At 31.2% G+C, this 6,097-nt stretch overlaps 1 protein-coding gene and 1 non-coding gene across 2 annotated transcripts in view; one reads left to right on the forward strand and one right to left on the reverse strand.

The window, feature by feature from the left end:
* Positions 1 to 6,097, forward strand: part of LOC100572947 — a 37,785-nt gene that overhangs the window by 15,465 nt on the left and 16,223 nt on the right. The gene's annotated exons all lie outside the window — the stretch shown is intronic.
* On the reverse strand, positions 1,378 to 1,465 carry TRNAL-UAA. Its single transcript has one exon. It is a non-coding gene; the product is annotated as a tRNA-Leu (tRNA).

Raw genomic sequence — 6,097 nt, forward strand, 5'->3', positions numbered from 1 at the left:
GATACTCCTGCAGTACTCAGAACACCAGGTCGCATTCCTACTGTCTACGCATTATAATAAAAATGCATAGGTAGGTAGGTATGTCATGTAAAAAACCGACTGAGTCGTTTTATTTCTTTCTATATTATAATAATAATAATCGTACTCTCTCACGAACAATTACACACACAATAGTACCTACTGTTCGTATACACTGACACACACGTCATGACGTATTAATTTTAAAATGTTTAAAGTGTTAAAATAATAAAAACAAATGCCACACAATTATATTTTATTCCAAAAAAAACTAAAACGCTGGCAAAAGTTACAAGCTGAAGTTCTCACGCCTCAACGTTTAACGTTCCCGTACCGACTCTCGGTCAGTCCGACTAACCTTTATTGGTCCACTCTATATACCTATATCATACATTTAAGAGGACGCTACGCATGCGTTTGTTTTCTCCGTCTTACAAACGTATAGGTCAGCATAGGAAATTGTCATTTACTAATTTCAAAACTGTACCTACAGTTAGTTTTGATATTAGAGTGAATGGACCTATTACCTAACTTTTAGGTGGGAATATATATTATCTTATTGCGTCAACGGTTATTTGATATTTTAATTTTCAAACAAGATAATAGGGGTATGTGAAATATCACAAATTAAAAATGCTCATGTATTGCTTGATAATTAAAATATCGAATAAGCACTGCAGGTAATGTCCTTAGGTACTTTACCTACTATTTTCAATATAGTTATCAGACAATCAACTCGTCAACTCGATATGAAAATTTAAGAAAAGTGTTGTGGGACACTGCCACAATATATTCTCTCCTCGTCGGTCTTTCCCAGCGTCTTTCACTATCAAACCACCCTGTAAAAACTATATACGATAAAATCTAACAACACATTTGAACCTAATTTGGTGGCCGGTGGGTCATAATAGATATTTCTATCTTAAAGTTATTATACCGAGATTTCACTTTAAGCTTAGGTACGTTAAATATTAGATGCGAAAGTATAAATTACGACAAATTGTGCTGAAGAATGCTGATAACTCATTTAATAAGAAAAATCATTGGTATCGAAGACAATGATTGAAAAAAATTCCAAATGGTTTTGATTTAAAATTATAAATGGTTATAATATAATATATTATATAAGTATAGGTGGTAACTAATAATATATGTAATTGCTTTTACAGGATGTACAACTTATAAGAGTACTGATTAGATTTGGGATTGGAGTAGCCGAGTTTTATTAACTTATTCGATTTAATTTATTACTACCAACAATTTTAGTAAAAAAGAGCATTTTCGATTGATTTTTTTTTTTAATTTATCATTATAATTTATAAACTAGTTAAAGAAAAATAAAAACAGCAAAATAGGGGTTGTCAGGTGTGGGGTTCGATCGAACCCACGCTCCCGTTTGGGAACCAGAGCTTAAATCTGGCGCCTTAGACCGCTCGGCCAACCTGACTGCATGATTAAATAGTTATAAGCAAATCAAATTACATTTTTATGAACGTTTAAAGTTCATATTTTTACAAGATTGGATATTCACTCGATGATTTCTCATGTAGCGATTTTGTTATTTTGTTAAGATAATGTAGATAACCTATTGCCATGTTAAATAGATTTCAAATTATCATAAACTGAAAATGTTATATTCTACAAATCATTTAAATTAAAACCTATCTACCTTTGTTTATTATTAAGGCAGAGGACTTATAGCATTTGCATATTTATTTTGCACAGTCACAAAAATATTTTTTGTTAATGAATATACTTTGACATCATTGTATATATAATAATTAACGATATATGGCGCAACGATAGACATAACGTGGTGAATCGCACATTCGCACATTTTTTATTATGAAAACACTTAAACATGTTTTCGCAGTATCTATAAATATTAGAATACTCATATTATTTTCGTCGTACAATTCGGGCATCAGCCTATATAGGTAATACTTTCGGCAGCGACGTCCGTTGTGGCTATATATACTATATATACATATACTATATATACTCTATATAGAGTAGGTACTAGGTAGGTATGTGATGATTTGTTACAATAATTCGTTCGGTCTATTGACTATTTAAAATAATATTATATTTTAATTACTATTATCAACTGGGGGGAGGGGGTTAAGGGCGCCAATACTTTTAGCGCCGGCCCTGCGTATATACAACTATATGACGAATTTCGTACTGTCACAATTTATTATACAATATACCTAGGTACTCGTAGTTTACATCATACCAGCGATGATCCTAGAGTTTATATTTGGGGGGTGGTTTAGAGTGAATTTTTCTGACTTCCAATAACAAAAGTTGACGACTGGTATTTTACTATTATATATATAGTGAACAGCCGTCGCCGCTTAATAACTTGAATTTAAAAACTATATTAAAGCCCGGCTCCTGCATGATATCATTACAAATTATAATGATATTATTAACTACGTGTTTTATGATAATTGAATATTTTCATCTTTTAGGGCTGCGCCACACTTCATATACATGGGCGTATTTACATGTTTCCCGCGTGGCAGGCCTGTGGAAGATTGCCGCCCTATGTACCTATAACATACTAAATAGTATAAGTACCTACATAACATATTATTTTACAATAGCAGAAAACGTATAACAATTTGCTTTAGGCGCGTGCCTCTATAGTGCCTGCATAATATATTATAAATATGCCACTGCAAACATAGCAGTTGAACGCGCGCGGTGAATTCGCGGAATAAATTATCGAAAACAGCAAAAAATAGACGGCCATTAGCCCCAAACCACGCGTTTCAATCGCGGATCAACAAAATATAACGCAGAATGCAGCGTTTCACACGCTCGTTTAAATCACTATGTGTAGCACCTGCTTACCTAAGGCATAATATTTTACATTTAAAATACACATCCACATACCCCCTCCCTCCTCCAAACTATTGTCGCTCCTGTATCAGACCACAGGTACATACTACATATAATATTATAAACAATTATTAGATTTATTATAAATAAATCAATTATTTTAAAGGTTATATTCTCACTAATTTCCTCAACAAATATAATCGTTTTTGGAATATTTTTTTTTCATTATTTAAATTGTTTACTTTTTGAACGAAATTACATCTACATATTATATTTTTCTAAGAATTTAAAAATATAAATATATTTATATCGAATTTCAGATTTACTTTTTTTTAGAATTTATTAGCCTTTAATTAAGTTTAGACGAGTGGATTAGTGGACAAATATTTTGCGGGAAACCCGTGAGAGCTGTTCCACTTCACTTCGCTCATCCAAACTTTAAATACTTATGTATGTAATTAAATTAATTCGTTTTTTAAAAACAGTTTACAGCTCCTTTAAGATTTTATAAAAGTATTAATTATAAATGTTATTGTTTTAATATTATGGTTTGACATTTTTGCAATTTCATTTATGAAAATTATTATCATGTTAAATTATTAATTGCGACGTTTATAATATTTAATAACGATATACCTTAATTATACATATTAAAATAGGTATATTATATACATGTGTGTCACCACTTATCACTGGGACACGTGAGCAAAATTCGTGGTGACTGTGTGACTGATTAGTGCATAAATTGATAGTATCAATGCTGAAATGCATGCTGGTATTATATTACCATAAAAAAAAATAGTTTGCATAACCGACTTCTGACGCGTCGTATCTAGTGTGCGGATTCGTATTTGATTACGTTGAATTCAAAAAGAGTACGTTGACTTCAAAAAGAGTGCGATGACGTACGTCATCAAATTGCGGCCGATGTATTTAAGTGTGGGAAGGCCCTAACGGTCGGTCTGCACTGCGCCACTGCACGAGGCCTGTCCTCTACACCGTAGACAGTAGCGGAAACACCCACGACCGACGCGCGCCGTTCGTAGTCCTCGTGAGTCCACGCCATTGGCTGGGGCTCTCACGTGACCATATTATAGACGGAACATGCCAGACTCGCGGGGTCGATCGGTGCGGTGACTGTAAATAACTACGTCGTCGTACTCGCATATTAATATGTTGTCTCCGTCTTACACAAGTACAGTGGCGTATTTTGGTGGGTTTTGGGTGTTTAACCCACCCCCCCCCCCTCTTCCCCCATTGACATCACCCCCCCTAATAAATATATTGTTTATAGGGTTTGGGACTGCTTGCATGTTTTATTGTAGTGGTCGTAGATTATTTAAGATAAGTTATAAATTAGTCGTATGAAATGGCCGAATCATATATAGAATATATAAGTACCTATATTACATTTTTGCTTATTAACACATAAACGATATATAATAATTATTATTGCCACTGTGTGCACGCGCGTCCCATAATATATAATGCGTACCTACCTATATTGATCATTTGAACCACTCCACTCGTATTACAAAAATATATTAAACTTACATGATAATAATATATACTTAGTATATATCTAAATAATAGTGTATTTTCAGTAATTACTCGAGTAATTTTATTATAAAGTGTACAAGAGACGTATATGACTGCGAGTGATGTGAATAGGTGCTCTGAACTCTTTTATTTAATACTTAGATCATATTTTGTATATTGTAAAAGGTCACGCTCACGCCTCATGACTATTAAGTGTGGTTTATGTCTATATACATTGTAAATATAATATTATAATATAATTATAATATATGTATAGTATAAAATAATGTGCATTCGCAGATCCACGGCTCTCAACAATATGACGTTATGATGTTGAGTTGGTTTATCATGAGGTTGTAACTTATGAGTTAAAAAGCAATGTTTAAATTTGTTATACCTATTAAAGATTTGATATATTTATATGTAAATATGTTACATATTTTCTTTGTTTCATACAATATGCCAACTTTTAAAAATGTTCACAAGGAAGTTGACGATTATATCCATTTAGATATAATAAAAATTTTATTTTTATTTTTCACAGAAATTAAATATTTCATGAATTTTTCATGATATATTTCAAGAAAATAAATTTCATGAAATTTTAAAATCCTAATAATAATATGTTTAACCCAAGGTGGATATATTCAAATTAGTAAATCCATGTATAAATTATTTATGTCAAGTTTATAATTTATATACCTACTTATTTTTTGGTTTTTTACCACCAAAATTGCAATATGTTTTATGCATTTTTCAAAAATATAATATAAAAATGTAGCATTGTAGCTGCATATTTTTAAGCATATTTTGACAATTTTGACTGCATATTTCGATAATTTTTAGTGCAACAAGTCAAGACCCGAATCCTAAATTTATTTATATACGAAAACTGTAAAAACTTGGTTTTAATCTATATTTAAGACACCCCCCCCCCCCCCATTTTATAATCCTAGCTACACCACTGCGCACGTACGCCAAGGCACATTTTCTTTCACCAGTTTCAATAGTATGCTCTTAGTTTTGATATAAGAGTGAATTGACCTATTATTAACCTATTATTAACTTTTAGGTAAGAATATTATCTGTATTCTCTCGTTGGTTTTTTTACGATATTTTATTTTTATGTGAGTTATCAGTACGTAAAATATTAATATTTGAAAATGCTTATTCCTGTGAGTCTTACTAAAAAATCAGAATTATGATATCTCCATTTTTTCAGGATGGGTAAATCCTCACGGGACACTGTATTCTCTCGTTTATGGATGAATATTATAATATGTATAGAATTTTGAATATATATATGAATGTTATGAATATATGAATTTATGTTTTTGAATTTTTTTATATTTGCTCATTGATAATGTCTAACGACTAAAATTATAGAATTTGAATTATTGGACGTTTATGGAAAACGCTGGTGTATATCGAAGTGACTTAATTTTTTTAGTAAAAGAATAGCCAATGTGATATGGACAGTAAATGTCCTGGTCATCAGAATGGTCAGTTTTGTCATTTTAGGCCCGGCATTCAAAGTGTTAAAATACATTTTTAAAAAATTGGTACTTACATTTAGTTGGTACATTTTTTTCATTTTTGTTCTTTAAAATACCTTTTTTTTTTATTATAATTCATGTATAGTAGAATAATGTCATAGGTAATATCATATTATTTTATTACCTAATAATATAAT

Source organism: Acyrthosiphon pisum, chromosome X (assembly GCF_005508785.2).
Source record: "Acyrthosiphon pisum isolate AL4f chromosome X, pea_aphid_22Mar2018_4r6ur, whole genome shotgun sequence".
NCBI classification, from domain to species: domain Eukaryota; kingdom Metazoa; phylum Arthropoda; class Insecta; order Hemiptera; family Aphididae; genus Acyrthosiphon; species Acyrthosiphon pisum.